This window comes from Bidens hawaiensis, unplaced genomic scaffold (assembly GCF_021521415.1).
Source record: "Bidens hawaiensis isolate Kalapana, Puna unplaced genomic scaffold, B.hawaiensis_p1.1 tig00012838_1, whole genome shotgun sequence".
In the NCBI taxonomy this organism is placed as follows: Eukaryota; Viridiplantae; Streptophyta; class Magnoliopsida; order Asterales; family Asteraceae; genus Bidens; species Bidens hawaiensis.
Genome location: NW_027492071.1, coordinates 17684 through 41340, shown reverse-complemented (window position 1 = coordinate 41340; position 23657 = coordinate 17684). Strand labels below are relative to the sequence as shown.

Sequence of the window (23657 nt, the reverse complement as noted above, 5' to 3'; positions counted from 1 at the left end):
TTCTTTTTTTGAAATTGAACAAAAAAAGATTTGTGTAAAGTTTAGCAACATAAGTTTTCCCTATGAATTAATATAGTTTTCATCTTTTATAACTTTGAAGTTTAGCTATAAAGTTCTTATTTTTAATTTTGATTTAAAAAAAACTGATACGCATGTGTATAGTGATTTTTACTCGACATTTTGGTATAAATCTTTGTAATGATATATGTTTTTATGGTTTCGATTGATGTATGTATCGCAACTATATTTGTTAGGTGTTTTCTTTCAGTATACCAGTACCGTAACAAACTGAATCAAGTTGATATATACTGAATTTGAATTCTCACCGCATTAGGCAGGGGAATTCAACTAGTTTTAGTTAATGTTATGAAATTTTGTGGCGAGTTTCGGTTGTTCTAACAAAATATCAGGTTAAACAGAAAACAAGTAGCATGGTAATAAACAAAAGCTAAACGTAAATAATTGGTTAGCGTTAAAACTCTAGTTAGCGATACAAGTTTTTGTCAAAAACCGGCTGAATCATAACATGAGCATTCCTATTAGACTTCGAGCCACCATTATACATTTATACAGTCTACTTATTTTAATATTCCTTATAAGCTATACATAGTTAAATATTTGCATAAATATAAGGTGAACAAATTAACCGGTCTAGCATTAGGTCAACTTAAGCCGGCCTGTAAGATTGAGTCTTGACTTGGTTCACTGGTTCATAACTTCATATAGGTTCGGTTTCTAGTGGACACCCGTAACTAGTGGAATTCGATATTTGAGCGATGATTAAACACGAAATTATTGGTCAACTTTTGCTTTAATAATGGAATGACATGATCCATGGCACGGCTTGTGAACAAAATGAATTGAACTTTTGAGTTGTGGCCCAACCTTTGAAGGTTAAAATGACGTAAACAGGTGACAATATTCTTAATTCCAAGACCTCATATTCAAGCATTCTTTTTTATTCTATCAAGCACGTTTATTATTTATTTAGTTTAGTCGTATATCACATGAATGTTTATTTTGAAGTTGTCTTAATCAAGAAAGGCTGGCTAGGTTGGACAGACCATCCACTTGTCCGCATTTTGAGACGTGGGAAACTAATTAGTCTTGGACCAGAAATAGTGGTAAGTACAATTGGACGCTTTCTAACACATGGCATCTCAGTTAACAATAATTAGTTTTGTAAAAAGTGTCGTAATGGTAAAATACCTCTTGACATCCTTTCAATATTACACAATTATTTTTTTTAATTTTTTAATATCAATATAAGTATGGATTAAAAATAAAAAAACGATTGATTGGACAACTCCCCCCACCTTCGTTATACAAAACGAACCTACTCAAAACTAACCTCAAAACTAAGGGGTGTAACGGTGTTTACTTATGTTTGGAGCTAGTTTTCCTCCCAATACGTGGCCACTACGTGTGACATTAGTGTGGAACCTCATGGACATTTTAGTAAATGTGATAATGAAACTTTAATTAAATGTCACATCTTTAATTTTATTTGATTGAAGTGGTTAGGTTTATATAATGTACTAGAGGCCCCGAAAACAAAGAGAAGATGTGTACAAACGAGATATGCAACAACAAGAAGAAGGAAAAGGATTGCATAGAGGAACTCCCGAACATTTGTCAGATGTGTCGATATCAATGGTGCTGCGGTTCCCTCCGGTCCGTTCCCGGGTTGTTACCTATTGGTACGTCAGGATCCGATTGGTCATGAACATCGTAAGGTGCTGCTCTTCGCGAATCCCAGCATACCCCTGGTTGGGATGGCCCTTCAGTAAGTAGTTCGGATGGCTGGATACCTCTTGAGGGGCAACCAACCCCTAGTGAAAAATTGTTTATGATCTCCTGAAGCACCGATCTGAACGTAGGGGTCTCCCTAAATTCGGGAACAGCTATTGAAAGTACAGAATCTGATGCCCAAAGCGCTCCACCTTTTGATGAAATCTTGGAAAGCATCACAAATATTTCACTTACTAGAATCAAAAGAAAGGCAATTACCAAGTATTAGATTCAAATTTTTCAGAAACGATGTTTCAGGTATTCGTAAATATGCTATAATGGTAAAATTACCTTGTAAACCCCCTTAAAGTAAAAAAATTATTGGACGTGACATTCAATATAAAACTAGCCTAATACGTCAAATAGTTTTCAAGAGTTTAGCAGGTATGGCACACCCAAGCTACGTAACCGATTAAATTTGTCACTTTCTAAAATCGTAGTCAATTGTGCAGGCTAGACATATAATCTAGACAAAAGCATCGTATCTAATATCTTTAAAAACATATTTAAAGATGAAAGTTCTAAAATGTACTTAAAGTTTACGGAAGAAGAATAACTATAAAACAATCAAAAAGAAGAAAATGATTTAAAGGTTTACCAAAACATTGAAAAATTAAAACTAGTTTTCCATACGAAAATTAATGAGAAGTTTTTCTGTAAAGCATAGTTAAATCGAGTTATTTAGAGGACCACCAAATTAGACACAACAAAATTTGTTCCAAAGTCAACAAATCAAATTCAGCTGGTACTTGTGAAACAGGTGGGCATGAATAGGTTTTTAAGAGGGAAGCAATCAATTCATGGTTTGGGATTTTTTTTTTATGGTTTGGGTAGGGTATAACCGGGTTGGAACCAATTTCAAACTACTAAGCTGCAACCTGATATATAATCGGCGTGAAGGATCAGATATGAAACGGTTCATAGTAATACTAGGTTTTGAGGTTTATTTGCATGTTTAAATGATACGAAGAAAAATCAGGTGTCACATGGAGAAGAGAGGGTATGGTTTAGTTCTTGATTGCGAAACGCCAAAAATCTTAGGGTTACAACCTGATACATATATCTGGCGGGAAGGGCTGAGTATAGAATAAATACCAGCAAGTAAGGGATTCCATGTTTTTTTTATCGATGTTTGTGATATGAAGGAGAGAGAGAGGGAGGGGTTACATAAAGAAATAATGTATGGTTTAGTTCATGATAATGAACGCCAAAAACCATAGGGTTGCAACTCAATCTATACCCGGCAATGGCGAAGCTTAGTTAGGGCTGGGGGTGCCCCCCCCCCCCCGGCCCCTCCGGTTTTTTCGCGTAGTAATGTAAATTTACCCGTTTTCGTCCGAAATTTTTTATGCGTAGTGTAAATTTAGGCGTTTTCGGCCGAAAATTTGAGTCCGCTCCCTCCATCGTTTGTGAATTTTTGTATACAATTTGAGTCCGGCCCCTCCGGTGTCTTAGTCCAAGCTTCACCACTGATACCCGGGGAGTACTTCCAAGCAATACCATATATGGAATCGATTCCTAGAGAAAGAGAGAGCATTATTTAGTTCTTGGCTATGAATGCCAAAAACTAATGTTGCAAGAGAGGGGTATGAGAGAGAATACAAACTTAGAGTTGAAAATGGGACAGGTGTGAACTTGAAGCTTTTGTTTTACTTACTATAACGATTGTAATGTTTTGAGTCTAGTAATAGTAACCAGGTAGGAGAACCCGTCGCATTGCCGTGGTGGCGCGGTGCTACGATGCGAATTCTATTGGTATTGGTTATGGCTGTAATGGTAACAAGAATAAACCAAAAAAAGTGAAGACACGTAATGGTATTGGCACTCGTGTAACTTATGATAAAAAAACATATATGGATGATGGCGTGCAATCGGTTGGTAAACTCGTGCGGTGTAGACGCGATTCGACGCAAATTCGGTAGGTATCGGGTCACGACACCAGAACTAAACCAAAACAATTAATTTGTCAACAACCAAATACAGTAAATACAAGAGATAAAAAAAACTCGCGCATTATGTCGGCCAACCGAAGCGAATTCTGTCAGTGTCGACAACACCAAATCGTGAACATAAATTAGTAAGCCCCGAAAAATAACATAAAAATATTATAACAAAAAAATAAAAACAAAGAAAAAATGTTGACGTGGCCCAACCTTGCTCCGTCACGTGATTCATTGACATTCTTTCGGCACCAACTATGACTTTTTATCTTAGTATATAACAACTAAGAGCGTTCTCATCCAACCCCTTATATTATGTGAGGAGTGTTTTTATAATTTAGAGAGTGATTCAATGTGTTGTGAGTGGAAAATTTTTATATTTTAGAAAAATTAGTGATTTTTCTGTATATTTGAAAAGTTATTGTTCATCCTCTATAACTTTTTAATATATTTTGAAAGTGGTTTTGAGTGAAGGAAAGAGAAAAGGTAATGACAAAAGATATAAAAAATATTATTTAATTGAAATGAAGAAAGAAAATAAAATTAGTTTTAATGTAATTTTTGGTTTGAAAGGCCTACAATATGCCACATCAGCTACGCTTTTTGTTTTAAACTTGTTAATTTTTTTTTACCATAAGATATACGAGTGAAAGTAAAGTTTTACAAGTGTCATATCATAACAAACTTGTTTGTTGTACATAGTATGAGTGCTGTTTGTGTACGAGTGTCACTATTTTTTTAGTATTTTATCTTTAACTATGTTAATTTTTTTATCTTAAGTTGTATGAGTGTCAATATTAGTTTATGATCGTTGATAGTGTAGCAGAATTACTTTTGTACCATAGGTTGTATGAGTACCGTACTGTTTTACGAGTGTCAGTTGTGTATGAGTGTTGCTATTGTTTAAGCCGTTTACAAACTTATTTTCTGAATTTAAACCGGTACTAATCAAACTTAAACAAACTTACCTATGGTTTCATAAGTTGTACGAGTGTTAGAACTGTTTTAGGCATTTACGTCGTTGCACCTGATTTTGTTAACTATTCGGTATGATTTCGGAAAAGAAAACTCAAATAAAACCAAACAATTTTGTCGGTCCTAACGATACAGTTAACCTAGACAGTTTAGTTTAGTTTCTACAGCCGCCACACAAGCTTGGTCAAATACAACACCAACTTGATCACCGTAACGTTTTACCACGTGTCACTGTCCAGCTACCCACCACTAGCCACGTGCTCCTACTCCTCTCAAGCAGCTGAATACGTGATCAGTGTTCATCGTCTTAACTCAACCGTTTATCTCAAGGTTATTAGCCACCTGTCTGATCCAACGGCTAAGATGCTTGCACCACGTGTCAACTTGGAACCATACACCTCTCTGTTCCGCACGCCAGTCGCGTTTTTCTGTTCACAAAATATATCCCCCAAACTTAAATAGTAATGAAAATGAAAATGAAGATTCCAACTACTCCGTTTAATTTTCCAATAATGCCCTTTGTGAATTTTTGGAAGTTAATGTGACGCTTTGAATAATTCTATACGTTGACAGGAGATATTAAATCATTAATAATGTCTAATTTTAAATATCTTTAGGGTTATTAATATAGATGAATAGGAAAAGTTAAAACTTGTTTATACCGTGAATTTAAAGAAGTTAATTTCTAAAAATTTTTGGATAACAAAACCTAGAATTGAAACTTCTAACGACTAAACGAATAATATCAATTCATATGAGGCCATGAGGGGCTCGATAATAAACTTGTAAAAGTATTATTTTTTATTTGTTATATGCTAATATGTTCTACAACATTCGGCCTCAAACAAACTATGACTAGGGTATTATTTGAGTGCATGTGAAGTGTTAAATTTATTTGTTGCGACTCTATTGAATTTAACTTTTATTTCTTACGGATTCGAATAATACGATCTAAGATGTTAATCACAACCTTATTTGAAGAAACATGGATCGACTTATTAGTATACGATCAACTTTCCTCGGGTATGAGTGTGCTATATCACCGATGGTTTTCCGGAATATGAATTCTTCCACCTACAAAACGAGCAGCACCGTGAACTTACCCCTCAGAAAGGGACAGAGGGGTCCTCTTTGGGGTAACCCTCCGGTGTGAGAATAAGATATTGTAGGAGAAGATAATAATAATCTGAAAGTGAGTAAGGACTTAGAATGTATTTTCTTGCTTACCTCCCCTTGTGGAGGTGGTGTGGTATTTATAGTATTAGGGTTTCCAATGATTGGGCTCAGACCCAATTAGGGCCTTTTTGGCCTCCTCCTATTGCTTCGCGCCACGTGTCCTTAGGACACCTGGTGCTTTTTCATTGATTATTCTCTGACCAAGGTATTTCACCTGACCCATGTGCAATCACGTGGTAGCACATGGGTTTTGCTGAGTTGTCCACCCTTCATTGGCAGCTGTCAACATCAGCATATTCTTTATTCCTTAAAGGATACATTCTGGAAGGTTGTCTGATGAGCACAATCATGGTTGTCCTTATCCTGATTTGGATAAGGACGTGGTTGATTATGCGTGAGCATATGTGATATGCGCCACGCGCATAGGTTTTGACTTTGTGTCTTCATGACATCCTGATTTCAAGCCTCTTATCTATATCTTGTGGGTTGACCCGCCCCGCTCGATGTTAAGGCGGGTGCATACCTCTTCAAGCCCCCCCAGTCTAATGTGTGTCTTGTCTCGCGCGAGCGAGGTAAGATAGATATTAGACTTAATAGTTTGCTCTTTTAATAGAGTTTGTCTTTTCTTTTTTATTTCTCATATGTGCGTTGCGCGAAATTCTATCATTTGGTTGAAATGAATCGTCCATGTACGTGGTTGGTTGGTGCTGACATGCGTCAGAGATGGAGACGTTATGTGTCAGACTTTTCGTGTGCTCGAGGTGCTACATTGACCTTTCATGTCTCCTCATACAGTGTCAGGAACACGTGTCGCGCTCATGTTGGCCTGCACCTGCGAGTGGGGGCGCGTGAGCGTAACTCTGATCATTACCTGTTTCTTTCTCTCTCCTGGGCCTATAAAAGCAAGCCTTTTGAGTGGTTTTTTCTTCATCTTCATTGTTATTTTCAGAGCTCTTTCTCCTTCAATTTTCATTCCGATTAAGATCCTTTATCTTTTGCTTCCAGATTTCCGTGCTTAAAGTAACCGCTGTTTGATTCACAATTGTATGTCTGATAACCCAGACACCACAATTTCCCCCAGCAAACGCCGTGTAAAATCGTTAGTTATGTCCACTTTGAAGAAGACCGGCAAGGGTAAACGGGCTGCCGAGGCCTCGTCGGAGGAGGTGAGGAAGAACAAAACGGTGAAGAGATGGGATGAGATTCCCTGCAAATTGAAACAGTCTGACTTCGATAATCTTGTCGCCTCTCAGGGTTTTCTCCCTGAGTACAGCTGTCTGCTCCCGGCGACCGGGCAAACGGCGGCAGATCCGCCCACCGGCTATATCTCTTTATACTCTCACTTTTTCACTCACTGTAACCTTCGTCTTCCGATGACAAGGTTTATAGGTGCGCTCCTTCAGTTTTATGGGATTCACATATCCCAAGTCCATCCTTGTGGACTAGTGCGCATGACTCATTTTGAGTTCATGTGCAAAGCTCAGCGCGAGGAGCCCACCCCTCGGCGCTTTCAATATTTTTACAAGCCAAAAATCCAAGATTCTTGGTTCTCATTCACACCGCGCAATCAGAAGGTTAAGTGCTGCACTGTTTCCTTCAAAAGCCTTCATGACTGGTCTGAAAATTTTTTTTATATTAAGGCTGGTGTGATTCCCATCCGCATGACCATTCGCGCGATCACTTCTGCGCCCGCGGATGAGAATGTTCTTAAGAACCCAACGGGCACATGGGTTAACAAGTTATCTGCTGAACCATCCCCCGCCAAGAATATTTGCGAGGAGGCGCTGGTGGGGGTTGGTATGAGCAAGAGGTGGACCGACAGCGCGACTGAGCCTGTCATCCATGTTGATGGCTTAGGTGAGTTATTTGCTCATTGCATTATATCTGCGCGAATATAATTCGTTTTGCTGATATCATTTGTCTTGTATTATGCAGTAAGCAAGGAATACGTTCACGCCGCCTATGACGAGCATATGGAGGGTGGCTCTGTCGCGCTGAGCGCTGGGGAAGTTGCTTTCCCCGATCGCTTCGATGATATGTTCATCCCTGTCGATTTAGAATTTTGCTTTGACAGCGATGCGCCTGGTAAGCCTTTGTACTTATGCTTAGGCCTTTAGAATACCAAATTTGGTTAACATTTCTGTTACACGTATTGTAGATGCGCTCTAGAATTATGAGTTGGAGCTTGCGGAAGAGGAGGTGGAGGAGGAAGAAGTTGAGGCGCCACAACTCAAGCGCAAAGCTAAAGGCAAAACTGGCGCAGGGGCCAGTAAAAAACAGAAGAAAAATGATGCCCCTGTTGCCCAGAATCCTCCTCCTACCCAAGCGAAGGGACTTGAGAAAACCAAGGGATTTACCTCCAAGTTTTCCTCGTCTTCTTTGCCTCGAGGTGTGGGCAATCCTCCCGTCCACACGAGGTATGGTGCTGCCACCTCATCTCTTCGCGCGGCGGACAAGGGAAGCGGCGCTGCGCCTGCTGTTTCATCTTCTCCAACATGTATACTTTGTTTATATTTTGTGGTTTTATGAACGTGATTCCGATAGAGTTATTAATGAAGCTTTGTTCACTCAAATGTTTGTAGAGCCGGCGACTTTGGTGGCTCAACCTCAGGCGCGGCAAGGTACCGAGGCTGCGCCGAAGGTTGCTTTGAAGTCCCCTGCTTTACCCTCGAAAAGGGGGAAAATGGACTTCATGGCGATGCTCAATTCGCGGACGGCGGTGCGCCAAGGTATTTATTGCGCTTTGATTTTCTGATTTTTTCCTTTAGTTCAAGTTATGAATCATTTCTCCTTGTTGGTTTTTCATAGGAATTATAGCTGGCACACAAGCTGCTGGTGGCACTGTTGGCGCCGGCGCTGTTAGTTCTGCTCCTGCTTCAACAAGCACTGAATCTCCTCTCATTAAGATCACTAAGGAGCAGGTGACTATTTTACGCGCTGATCTAACGGCGTCAAGACCTCCCTCACATTCTCCTGCGCGCAGCCCTCCTCGTGAGACTGTTTTTGATTTTTCCAAGTCGCAGGAGAAAAGACCTGTTACAGAGGATGATGAGGAGGTCAATTTTGAAGATTCCGATGGTGGCCGCGCAAGCCCTATAGCGCCACGAGATTCCGTGGCGCAGCCTTCTTCTCGTGGGGCAGGCAGGAGCTCACCAGCTGGCGCTGACCTTTCTGCCGGTTCTCCGCAAGTATAAGTTTGTTTTTCTCCGCTGTGCGGACTTCAAAATTAGTGTCTAGATAACTAAAACGTTTCTTTTGCGTTGCTTTGTGTTTGCAGGAAGCCGATCACATATATCGCCCGAGCTGGAATATTACTGAAGATAGCTCATTTCAATCCATAGGCGTGTGTGAAGACTTCTGGGCTCACTCTGTTCCTCCGGCTGAAAGGAGGTTTCAGGAGGACCGCGCTCGCGTGGACTTGCTCAACGACCACCTTTTTGCTGGGTCTGCGTTCTTTGCTGCCTCCCAAGAGCTTCGCAATGATTATATAAAAGTGCGTGATGCCCTTGTGGAGGCCAAGCAAGAGGCTAAGATTTCTGCTTGGAATCTTTCTGACGCTCGAGAGAGAGCTGAGAAACTCCAAGCAGAACTTAGCGAGAACCGAGCAAGTGCCAACGCTGCCTTTGTGAAGCGCGGGCATGAGCTGCAGGCTGCGCGGGAGAAGCTGCAAGCGGCAGAAGCGGATGCGGCCAGGTACGCGCGTCGAGCGCGTGACTTGGAGTTGGAGGCAGAGGCGCGTGATCAAACTCTTGCGCAGGCTAACACTGACAAATCTTTATTAGAGAGTGAGGTTGCGCGCCTGAAGAAAGAGCTCGATGCTGCGCGAGCAGAAAAGAATGAAGCCTTGGCGGCAGCAGCGTCTGACAGAGAAGAGCTAGATGCTGCGCGAGCAGAAAAGAATGAAGCCTTGGCGGCAGCAGCGTCTGACAGAGAAGAGCTAAAACAAACCAAGGAAACTATTGAGTTGTTAAACTCTCAGATTCCTGCTCTTGAGACGTCTGTTTCTTCCCTCGCGCAGGATCGTCAATGGCTAGTTTCACAGGGTGTGACTCGTTGCGCTTATGCGATGAAATACTCAGACGAGTTTCAGACCCTTGTGATGGATTGCAATGCTGCGTCGCGCTTGGTGGGTCGAGCTGAAGGGTTTAAGGATGGCTATGAATATGGCATGCTGAAGAAGAATCCATCCGACTACCCTTATCAGCTCGACGTTGTCTGCGCTGACATGGCCGAGGTGGGGGAGAAGTACTTGAATACTCCAATTCCCATCCTTGAGCAGGTATTTTAACCTTAATGAGTTTACCTTGACTTATTTTCCTAATCTTTTGTACTCATACTTTTCCTTGTGACTTGCAGATAGCCGCGCTTGCTGACCAGCCCGATCTTGGCGCGCTAAAGAAATTACTTGACGAATGTGAAGGGACTGGTGGCAGCGATGATGGCGCGGGCAATGCTGCCTCTGCTAGCGGCTCTGGCGTGGCCAAAGGACCTACTCCTGACACTATCGTGATAGAAGACGACTCCATTCAAGACGAACAGCTTGATTATGGTAAGTTTGGAGATGACGAGGAGCGGGCTGCGCCAGATGCTGAGGGAGGAGGTAATGATGAGGACAATGAAGAGGCTGATGTTGATATAGAGACTTGAAAAGCCCTTCATGTTTTTTTTTTTTGTTTGTAATTTTTATCTCATCATTTTGTAAATTTGTAAACTTCTATGTTTTGGAATGAAATTTTGTTTTTCCCTTATTCGCATCTTGCGCATTCCCAATTCATCTCTTTATATTGCATGTTTGTGCTCGTTGAATATAAGGTATGCTTACACATTGAAACTTGGACAAGGCTGTAAGGAAATTATTTTATTTAATCCTTAACAGTTGTCACATTTCAAGTTATTTTGCAATATTCTGAATATGCTGACACGTGCCTTGGCACTTCATTATTCCTCCTTTGCGCGACGTTATCGCGCATTTATTATAGGGAATTATGAATGAGTTTTTTAGCCTTTACGTGTCAGTATGTGTTACTCTGATATCCATTATAATCCCATGCGCGACCTCGACCTGAGACCTTAACAACTATGTTTTGGCATGTGCTTTGCCTTAGTTGTGCTTAGGTACTTTTATGGTCTAGCTGCGCAGCATGTAGGATGGATGTTGTGAGTGATTTGAGCTAAGGCTCAAATTACTGGGCTAAGGCCCCGACGTTTTAGAGTTAAAACTCGTTAACGCGTTTGAGCTTGAAGCTCGCGCATGTATGTTTTACTTCGTTTTATTTTTAGTTTGATGTCAATACAATGTTGTCATATTGCTCAAAATTAATAAAAGGAAGTGTGAAACATGTATGAAAAAGGTAATAGAACACACATTAAGAGAAAATAGCGCGCATCATTATTCATAATGGCTTAAAGGGCCTTGATTACAAACTTGACAACTTTTACATGAAACATTTTCTAAGCTGTGCTGCGTTCCATGTGCGCGGGATCTTTTTTCCATTCAAATCTTTTAAAGCGTATGCGCCTTTTCCCAATTCTTCCGAGACTTGATAAGGTCCCTCCCAGATGGGAGACATCTTTCCCGGGGGTATTGCGCGACTAGCTTCATTGTTCCGAAGGACAAAATCATTCTTCTTGAAGTGGCATTCTTTCACGCGCTGATTGTAATATTTTTCTAGTTTTTTCTTGTATTTGGCTTCACTGATGATAGCCGCCTCTCTGCGCCCTTCAAGTAAGTTGAGATCCAACCTCCTTTCTTGCTCGTTGTCTTTTTTACTCATCATGAGCACTCTATAGGATGGGCATCCAATCTCTGCTGGAATCATAGCCTCCGTTCCATAGGTTAGGTTGAACGGGGACTCGCCATTGCTGGTTTTGCTTAATGTCCTGTGCGCCCACAGGACATAAGGTAACTCCTCGACCCATGCATGGGATTCTCCCTCCAACCTTTTCTTCAGCCCATTCAGCAAGCTTTGGTTCGCGCGCTCCACTTGGCCATTCCCTTGAGGGTGGTATACTGAAGTGAAGACTTGGTTGATGCGCAATTCCTTGAGCCAACTGGATATCTTCCTGTCAGTGAATTGTTTGCCATTGTCGCTCACAATTTCCATTGGCAGGCCAAAACGGCATATGATGTGGCTCCAAATAAATTGCTTCATTGCCTCGGCTGTGATTTTTGCTAGTGGCTTGGCTTCAACCCATTTTGTGAAATAGTCTACTGCCACTACCAAAAACTTTACTCGCCCCAGCGCTTGTGGTAAGGGACCCACAATATCGATTGCCCACTTGTGGAAAGGCCATGCAGAGGTCACCGGAATCAAGTTGTTCTTTGGCCGCATGGTGTTTGGCGCATAGCTCTGACACGCTTTGCATTTTTGGATCTCTTTTAACGCGTCCAAGTACATGCCTGGCCAATAGTAACCTGCGTTCATTGCCTTGGCAACCACCATGCGCGGGCCAACATGTATTCCACAGATCCCTTCGTGTATCTCTTTGATCACATAGCTTGCTTCCTCAGCATCCAGGCATTTCATGAGCGGTCCAAGATAAGAGCGTCGATATAACGTACCATCAAGCAGTTCGTAGTTCTGCGACTTGTGTCTTATCTTCCTCGCCTGTGCGCGATCGTCCGGTACCTTTCCCTCCTTCAAGAATTCCATTATTGGAGTTATCCATGATGAAGGTGTTGTATGAATTACAAGGACAGACTTCGCTCCCACCGACGGGTTGCTCATTATTTCCACCCTGACATCTTTGCCAAAGTGATCGAAGCTGGTTGATGCCATCTTGCTCAGCGCGTCGGCAGACTTATTTTCACTGCGCGGAATGTGTATGATTCTGAAAGATTCAAATTGTTCGATGAGTTTTTTCGCCTGCTCTAGATACAGAGGCATGGTGTTCTCCTTGGCATCATAAAGGCCATTGACTTGCGCTGCTACCAGGTATGAATCTACATGAGCCTTTAGCTTTTTGACTCCGAACTTGTGCGCGATGCGCAAACCAGCCAGCAGGGCTTCATACTCAGCTTCATTGTTGGTGCTCTTGAAATCCAACCTGATTGCGTAAGTATACTCATGATTTTCTGGATCCACCAGCTTGAGGCCTGCGCCGGACCCTTCGTTGTTTGAAGCATGATGATCTATCTAGCAAACTTTTAAAGTCTTTTGATGAGGCAATGGTTACCTGCGCTGCAAAGAAATTGGAGAAATCACTTCAAGATGAATCAATTTCGTACCATGTTTTGTATGGACTCCATAAAAGCTTGTATAGCATCCACTGCAAAATGTTGAAGTATGTCTCTCCATTCCCTTTTAACTGTGTGTGGGGTTGCTTGTTAAACTCCTTGCCTGCTTGCCGCATTTTCATGCAACAATGTGCTATTTTACGGTTACTTACCTAAACTGTTTATCTGATTGTTTGAGTGAAATAAGCTTTTTTACATAAGTAGTTTGAAGTTTGCTTATTTCAGTTTAGAATAAGCAATGCCAAATTGCTTGATGAAAAAAACTTATTTCACTAAAATATAAGCAGATAAGCATAAATACTTTTTTTTCTTTCACACACTCAACATGCTTCTATCTGTTTTTGAAAAAACACAATAAGCATATATGTTCTTTAAATAAAGCAATCCAAACATCCCTTAAAGGAACCTTTTCTTTGAAAGGTGATATCGTTGGATAAGTCTATTCGGTTTGGTAGAGTTTATGAAATAATTGGGTTTCCTTTTTGGTCTTTTCACCTTAATACTTGAAAGAAACTGTTCATTTGCAATTGTGCATTCATTTATGATTATGTTGTAACAAATGTTCATGTGCCATGTTCTCTGTGTTTTGACAAATATATATGAATTTGACATGTTATGCGTTTATTTGTAGAAAAAACTTGACCATGGATCAAATTCATGATATTCATGGGCTACGTCTCATTGTTGAAAATGAAGACGACTGCTATAAGGCATTGAAGCTTGTTCACCAGTTGTGGCCTTAAGTACCTGGAAAGTTTAAAGATTACATAAAGAAGCCCAAATGTAACGGGTATGTACAATTTAAGGAAACAACTCCCAATTAAGACTTGTTTTTTAAAGTGATTTAGATAGGCAAAAACATAATGAATGGATTTACCAATAAGACAAATAAACTTTAGGTAGTTCTTTGATAAACGGGCAAACAACACCATATTGAATTGAACTTTACACTTCCGATTTTAGCAAGCAGCTTCACAACATTTTAGTTTATTTTTTTCACTTACTATACTTTTTGTATGTGGCATCTGATGTGACGGCGGGTATGCCATCAATCGATGCCACATCAACAGTATACAAAGTTACAAACACAATCAGTGAAAATGAAGTTGAATCTAGTTTTAAATTGCAAGTTGGTTTTCTTTATTACTTCCTTTTTCCCATTATGTGTGTGGGAACATGATAAATAATCTTGAAACTGGATAAGTTTTTGGAACAAACTAGAATAGAAAGGTTGACAATTGTTTGGGACAAAATGGAGTAATATTATTGGTTGGTGTAAAATTGAAAGTAATGTTCTTTTGTATTTAAATATTCTGTGTTAAATTTATAATGCAGGTACCAGTCTTTACACACAGTAGTGACGGGGGAGGGGTCGGTTCCACTTGAAGTTCAGATCAGGACAAAGTCTATGCACTCACAAGCTGAGTTTGGGTTCGCAGCCCATTGGAGATACAAAGAAGGTGATTGTAAGCACTCTTCATTTGTGCTCCAAATGGTTGAATGGGCACGCTGGGTTGTCACTTGGCAGTGTGAGAATATGGGCCAAGACAAGTCATGCTTGGGCTATAATGAAGCCATCAAGCCTCCCTGTACCTTCCCTTTTCATTCTGAAGATTGCCCACATTCATATAAAGCTTGCTGCGGATCTGATGGGCCCGTTTTGTCATCATGATCGAGAACGACAAGGTTGGTAGCTTTCCAGTTCAATATCAGATAGTTGCTTTCAATTTTAGAAATTAGGGGTGTAAACGAGCCGAGCTGAGCCCGAGCTCGTCTAGGCTTGAGCTTGGCTTGATTAACATAAGGGAGCTCGGCTCGTGAGTTACTTTTCAAGCTTGAGCTCGGCTTGACTCGGGGTCGCCTTGTTTATTATTTGTTTAATTATTCTATATCTTATATTTTTATACTTTTACAACTATATATATGCACTTTTACTACTATTTATATATATCTAGTTTAAATTTTAATATACAACATAACATATATTATTTTATTAGTTTTATATATAGTAATAGTATTATTATATAATATATATTTAATATATTAAATAAAAAGCTTGTTTAGGCTCGCAAGCTGGATATGCGAAGCTTGGGCTCGGATCTCATTTATTAAATGAGCCTCTAATAAAAGCCCAAGCTTAAGCTCGGCTCAAATTGATTTTTTGACGAGCCAATCTCGAATAGTGGCTTGACTTATTTTTACCCTTACTTTCTAAAGACACCTCCAATCTAGCTTTTGTAAATTTAGCCCTGAAGAAAAAAATCTAACTGAAAAAGCTGTGTGTTTTGTCTCAGATGTCAGTACAAGAGTTCCCACCAAATTCAACAGTGATGGATCTGCTAAATGTAGCGGGTCAGGGGAACTCAAGGTGGGCCCCATACCGATTACCCGTAAAAGAAGAATTAAGGCCAAGGTTGAACCATGAGCCCATGACGGACCCGAGTTGCAAGCTGAAAATGGGGGACGTGGTTGAGCTAACACCAAGGATACCAGACAAATCACCAACAGAGTACAGAGAAGAGATCCAGCGCATGTATGACCGTGGTTTGTCTGTTGCAAGTACAAGCAGGAAGCAGACATTGTCTTGTAGCAGTGTGATGGTTGGGTGGGGAAGATGATAACTTCCGTTGGGTGGGTTAAATGTACGTGAAAGTTATGTGTCTAGACTCTAGACTAGATAGAAAATGGTTTAATTGTTTCTTTGTAAATATGTACAGAAAACTGGTCTTTCATGCTCGTTATTAGCTGGAACAGAAAATCCTAAAGGAATATGTAATTTATTTTTACTTCTGTTTTTCTTATTCTCTTTCTAGCAACTACTTTTAAATATTTTTATAGCCACATGTATGAACCACAGGTGCTTGGTTCGTTTAAAAGGCAAAAAGAATCGAACCAAGTACCTAAAATTTGTTGCGAGTATTAAAAATATATATACACAAACATTCCGTGTTGAACTCATTTACAATTTTTCTTCTTGATGGTGTCGTTGCCTCGTTGGTTACAAGACAACCACCAACATTCGGTGTTTCTTGTTATTAACACTCCACCAACATTCGGTGTTTCTTGTTATTAACACCCAGATTTTTATTTAAAAAAATTGTAGGATTGTGGTTTTATTATCGATCAATTGCCAATGTTTGCCATACAATCTTACCTCTCTAATAACTATTAACTATTATGTTAGCTACGTGTGTTATGGACGTTAGAAACCTGAATTTCATAAATGGACGCAAATTAATCTTCACTCACAGAACACTCATGCATACACTTGTTGTCTCCTCATCACTTCCTATGTTCTTTTAGGTGAAATTCTCAAAATAGGTATTTTCATTTCTAAAGAATTCCAAAATTAGGTATTTTAAACTAGTCGCGACGACTAGATTCCTGGTGTCAACGATTAGTTTACAAAACTAGTCGCAACGACTATTTTAGGCTAAGAAAAATTCAGAGACGAGTATTTTGATGCCATAAACTTGTCGGGACAACTAGTTTATGTAAAAAATAGTCTGGATGAGTTTTTATGGATTTTTTAATACTTTTCTTAATATTATATATATATATATTTTTGAACGGCGACTTTCTCAGTTAAGCGGTATCGCGACCGCAATGCGGCCCCACCACCACTCAGGCCAGACCATGTTGACATTATCGGGGCCCACACTGGCATCAAGTGGCTTGGCGTTCCCGGTAAAACCCAGTTGACTCACCCTGCTCGAAGGCACGACATGTTTTTATGCTCTGGGAAAATCCGGTCGGTATCAAGGATCGAACCCAGGACACCCAGGTCTCCCATCACTTGCCTGGCCAACTGGGCTAGCCCAGCTGGTTAATATTATATTATTATATTTAATTTTACTTATAAATAGTTTTTCTTTTATAACTTTTAAATATAAAGTTTACTCAAAACCAAATACACCATTTTTTTTATCTACTTGTCGATATAATACTTATTCAAAACCGAGCGGGTCAAATTTATATCGAGGTTTTTTTTACCCGCAAAGGTATATCTTTTATTTTTTGAATCAATTTTATTTAACTAGTTTATTAGTGATTTGCATTATAGTATTTATAGAAAATTAAATTCGTATTATATTATTATGTGATCAAAACAGGCATTTGGGTGAAAAAACAAAGCTTGAGATAATTAGGAACGTAGGGCATGCTGTAAATTTTGAAGCTCCATATTCATTGAATCGTTACATCACTTCCTTCGTATTATATCGGTTAATAATGCTATTATTGTTGAAGCAAGAGTCCTTCACATTAGGATCGAAACCAGTGATTCGACACAAAAGAGGTTGCAAGTTGCAACGTCTAGTATGATCGACACGTCAGTGATTTAGATGCACTAATCATTTAGTTATGGTGTTTATGTTCAGTATATAACAGTAACTGAATCATAAAACTCGGTTGTAAAATAAGCCACAACTAAACCATGAGCTTCTCAATTGGTTTGATTATTTCAATTAAAATATTTCAGTCATTCAATTTGTTACTCGTCCCTAGTCATACCTTTGTTTCTCATATAATGAATACTTGTATAGTAGAATACTTTGTTTCACAATTTTGTACGGTTTCATTATTCAAGGTTGATAAGATATGAAACTTACATAAAGTTAAAGAAAAAGATATTGTGAGTATTTACTTAAAAGATATTATAATGAATACTTGTACGGTTTCATTATTCAAAGTATTTATTTATTTATTATGAGTATTTACTTAAAATTGATATTATGTTTAGTTAAACACCACCCTATATGATACAAGTATACCAAACAAAAATAAAACTTGTGATATTAATATGGTATGTTTATATTTCAAGTATTTATTAAATAAATGAATAATTAAATGATATAAAATTCATGTAGCAAAAAAGAGTTAAAAATTATATTTGCTCGTAATATTAGTAGTTAGAAATATTTATTTATATTTCTATTTTTATATTAACTATAAAAATGTTAGCCTTTGTTCATAGGCCATTTTATTCCACCCCTTTCTAAAAAAAGGTAGAAAAACCACTAGTATCTCGTATTTGTAGGCTTGTAGCTGCCTTTTCTTGGTTTAGTATGGGAATTGGGTCAATTGAAATGGGGTTGGACGCCTGGAATGGAGATGGGCTTTGGTAATGCTGGACATGGCCCATGGGTGAGATTGGGCTACAATAGAATGAAGGTTGTTGGACTTGGGATATGGACGACTGTTGGGTTGCGTGTGCCATGGGCTTTTCTAACAAGCTTGAACAAATCTAGGAGTGAAAATGATTCTTTTAGAGGACTCATCAATAATTTGGCAATAGAATGAAAAAATATAATCTAGTCAATTAGTATACGGTCAACATCAGCCCTTAAATTTTCCTTTTATCCATTTTTTTTACATGCATTTGTTTTTCCTTTAGCAAGTATTACACACTGATCGTATGAAGTATAAACCATGACATGCTTACAATTGAACTGTTATTGTAAACCCAATTTGTTTTTGGTGAGAAATGATATGGTCTCAGATTAAGGAAGATAAGAACCAAGGATTGAAGATCAATGGTCAAATTCTATGAGCTATTCAGAAAATCGAATGAAGAAGATATTCTCAAGAATAAGCTAGGGTTAGATTGAGAGATGAACAAGAGATGGGTATTATTTATAAAACTAACTACAACCAATTAACTACTAATTTATGCACATTTAATTACAACAATTATTAACTAATTTCCTCGTTAAAATCTAACTCGCCGTTAACGTCTTGTTTAAGTTATGTTATCGTCGACTTTGACCCAAGCTTATTAGTGTATATCAGTAAACTCGATGTAGATGCTTGTAGAATCTGGTTCACCAATTTATCAGTTCAGTTTTGACGGCTTACCAATTTGACAGTTGGGCATGTTTGCTACTTGGAATCGATTGTGTAAGTCGAACTAGCCGCTAAACTTTCATCATCTGTTTGTGTGTGTGTGTTTATTTTTATTTTTTTCCATTTTCTAAATATTTAACTATGCATATGTTATGTTTTGTTGCCATGAGCCGCGTTTAACATTTTAAAAATTTATTAGATTTGGGTCAACACTCGCCACAACCAGATTCTCACATATGTAAAAAGATAATCTATCTACTCTAATAAAAGACTATCATTTTTGTCACTTGTCAATCTCATAGTCATCATCGTATTTTTTTCAACCAATTTTAATATATGGTTCTTATCTTTTAAGTCATTTCAATACATGAATTCAATATTTTTATTAAATGTAAATCCTAACTGATTCATTTATTAACATTAATCTTGAAATTATAAAATAAGGAAATATAAAAATTGAAGCTGCAGGTTTGTGAGAATAAATTTTAAATTCACAGGCAATTGGAAATAAAGAAAATAAAGGTGCATCATTGCCGAAGAATATGGATTTGTATGGTAAACTACAAATTATTTTTATACTGAGATTCGAGTAGCCGTGCATAATTTTTAATATAAGATTGGTTTCAAATTTGAATTTAATAATTTTCTCATATGCATTTGAACTCAAAAAAATGTGTATTTTCTTAATTTTCTCCAAACATCTATCTACTCTAATAAAAGACTATCATTTTTGCCACTTGTCAAACTCATAGCCATCCTCTTATTTTTTAAAAACCAATTTTAATATATGGTCCTTATCTTTTAAGTCATTTCAATACATGAATTCAATATTTTTATTAAATGTAAATCCTAACCGATTCATTTATTAACATTAATGTTGAAATATGAAAATAAGGAAATATAAAAATTGAAGTTGCAACTCTATTAGAATAAAATGTTAAAGCCATGGGTAATTACAAATAAAGAAAACAAAGGTGCATTATTGTCGAAGAATTTTGATTTGTATGGTAAACTACAAAATGTTTTTAAACTGGGATTCGAGCAGCAGCGAATAAGTTTTATGTAGGGTTGGTTTCAAATTTGGATTTAATAATTTTCTAATATGCATTTGAACTCAAGAAAATACACATTTTCTTAATTTTCTTCAAATATTTTGTATAAATATTGCAAACATGGAGAATACATATTATATATATCTTGTTGTTTAGCATTAAATCATTGAAGTTGAATATTATAAATATAATTTATATGTATAACGATTTACTATATGAACTATCTGTCATTTTGTATGGGTACATATAAAATTAATCCTTTATTTATATGACTTTTTATATAGTATAAAATGTTTTAGCAATAAGAAGATCAATATTTAGTTTTCAATATAATCTTTCATAGCTCAGACCAAAATACTTCATAAACATATATTTTATGACTTGATTTATATTTTTTTATATATTTAAATATAGTTAATTTAATATGTCTTATAAGACAAATTACATAAAGCATTCAAAATTTTAAACCAAAAAATCTACTTCAATACTATTCCACTATTTTCGCTTTTCAACATCATTTAGGATATTGAAATCTAGAATATCGTTTTCATTAATTATTTATGTAATTTCAATATTATATTAACTTATTAATTTTATTTTTATACAAATACAACGAATCATTTTCCTGACAATTACATTTCATATAAAATGAAACAAATCATTTTCTTATAGTATTTTGGTTTTATATGTCGCTTGATTATACAATTGTTAATTGTAAAATATAAAATCAATTAAAAATTTGTCATACACATAATATTAATGCCAACAAATTTATCATAAATTCTAAAAATCTAAGGATGATTATATCAACAACGTTCAGGCAATCTGGTTTTTGGGATAATCATGTTTTTTTTATAAGCATAAGCAGATGATCTCAAATAATATCATATTAATTGATTAAAATGTACGATATTTTATGTACATGAATATTTTTTTTTGTTAGTTTCATGGATACATTATCAAGAGTTATAAGCAGACCTATATGTTACCATATCAAGAGTTACAAGCATACATGGACTAAAGATTTTGATTTTTTATAAAAAATCTTTAGTCCATGGACTAAAGAGTTATAAGCAGACCTAAAACTTTCCTTGTACACTGCATTTTGATTTTTTATAAATAAGTACAATCACAAATGCAGTGTACAAGGAAAGTTTTACTTATTTATAACATATTTGTGTAATCCTAATTATGTAATTTATGTAATTTTAATGTAAACTGTAATTGTATTAATAATATATGATCATTTTATTGACTGTACTTCACTTAATGGTTAAATTTAAAATTTTTCATCAATTACCCGTGTAATACACGGGCCTCAAACTAGTTTGTTATACATAGTATACGTAAAACATATATTTTTTTTTTATAATTGTTGAATATTCAAATATGTCAATTGTAAAAAGACTGTTACAAAATGATACCATACATAGTAGATGCATGTGACCAATCCTTTTGACAAGAGCGTTTGTCAAACCAAGTACAATTAAGTTTTGAACATTAATCATTTTAAGTGGTTGGTCAGTGGTTTAGCCTTTACAACACTCAAATAGCTTGAATATATAGAATTAACTGAATTAAGGGATTTTGATGCTGTGTGTTTTTTGGGATATGCCCGTGGAGAGTCTATAACATACGGTGAGTTGAACCCCATAACTTTTCATCGTTTGAGCCAAGACTTGGGGGAACCGTCTCTTCATTCACTCTTTAGTCACCATATATAAGGCGAGCCCCGTAACTCTTCACTGTTTGAAGTTACCCCCCTTGTAATCTTAAGTTTCTTTTTAACCCCGTATCATAAGAGTCCCCCAGCTTTTGGATCTTCTCGACATCAATTCAAGACTTGGAAAACCGTCTATTGTATTTTGTCACAAATCTAGACTTCGGGTTTTTTGTTATAAGACTGATTCAATAACTCTTGAAAAGGTTAAAGTGATCTCTTCTTCTTTAGGCTTTTTAAATTGTCTAATGTGTCCATACAATTAAACATTTGTTAAATCAAATAAACGTAAAGAAATTCAATAAATATTGTGTAACTTTTTGTAAACTTACTAGTAAATGCTTATTTTTTGTGTTTTCAAAGTATTACATTAAACCTTCACTCTATTGAGTAAAAGAAGAATTACTCATTCCAATGTAAGATTTTGGGTAAGCTTTTAAAACTTGCTAATTTGCTTGTTGAATAGCAAAATGTGTTTGACAAAACTCCTTCAAAAGCTTCAAATTGGAGCTTTTCAAAAGTTGCTTTTGTTTTTCAAAAAACAAATAAGCAAAAAAGCAATTTTAAAAGCTCACTCAAACACCCACTTAGAACTTTAACTTTACTCACACAACTTTTAGCTTTTCAGCTTTAGCCACAAAAGTTTTTACACTTTTACGTTGGACTTTTGCCACAAAGAGTTTAGAAACTTCTAGATTTTCAATTTATAGCACAAAAATTTTACCGTGTAATGAACCGGTTACCGACTAAATTTACGTTGCGTCCCCGTTGCAACGCGCAACAGCTTTCGAACATGTAATGCATTTGACACATTCCGCCACAACACACGAGCAAAAACACTTGTTATTTATTGGTAACTAAACCAATTATTTATCTCCACCTCACTCCATTATCGCATTTCAACCCCATAATAACACATTTCTGATATGAAAAGCGATAGCCCATTTCGCCACCTCAACACTTACATTTCGTAATTTGCCCTTTTATATCTCACATTCCACCCCTCCCATAACACTAGCCTAAGGCTGATCTAAACATTAGAAGGCACACTAATGCATCTATAATGAATAACTATAAATTCGGATAGAGTAAGTAGCTGGCGTTACACTAAAGAAAAAGAAAATGGAAATGTTTTATTGACCAATCCCCCCCCCCCTCCCTCTCGTGCTTTCGGGTTACTGAAACCAAAATTCTTACCCGACGGAAGTACACAAGGTATTAGGGGTGCCTTGGAGGACTTACCGAAGCTGGTACCCCGAGTACCCTTACAGAAATCAATATACTTTGCTTGATCACAAATACCTTACTTGCAAAGATCACACTCATATTCATTGTCATTCCCAACAAGTGTAGGTTTGTATCCGGTTGCTATGTATGGGCGGGCCGGTTCGGGTAGGTTGAAATCACTAATCTTTTTTCTATATCCTATCAATCTTGAGGATGACATTATTCACATCCACATAAAGTCCCAAACAGCCCATCATCAATTAGATAAAAACTTATGCATCTATTTCCAATATGAATACAAGAACAATCAGGAAAAAAAGGTGGTTTCTAGCTTCAGGCATGATATAATATAATATAACACAACTAAATTGATCTGATCAAATAAATATGTGAAAGGAAAAAAAAAAGAATGAAATACAAGAATTACCATTTACAGAAGCTCCCCAAATAACTAATCATGTTATCCTTCATTCAAATCTGTAATCAATTCACCAAATTTGTATATCAAGAATCATCTCTGGGTCTTAATCAACTGCTGTCTCTTAATAATCAGAAAAGTCACCACACAAATCTGTAAGATCGCCGCTAAACCCACAAATAAAAACCCAAGTCTTTTTTCAAAGCTGTGATTTTTCTTCGCCGGCGGCGGACGACGGTGTTTCCTTTGCTGGGGTGTTCCCATGTTTCTTGAATCT

General features: G+C 37.3%; 1 pseudogene across 1 annotated transcript; it reads left to right on the top strand.

Moving 5' to 3' along the window:
* The first annotated feature begins 1007 nt into the window (after positions 1-1007).
* LOC143542388 (putative GTP diphosphokinase RSH3, chloroplastic) lies at positions 1008-15752 on the top strand (annotated as a pseudogene). The gene is made up of 6 exons (XR_013136893.1): positions 1008-1124; positions 1543-1674; positions 13006-13166; positions 13751-13909; positions 14455-14805; positions 15414-15752. The product of XR_013136893.1 is annotated as a putative GTP diphosphokinase RSH3, chloroplastic (transcript).
* Positions 15753-23657: the final 7905 nt, after the last annotated feature.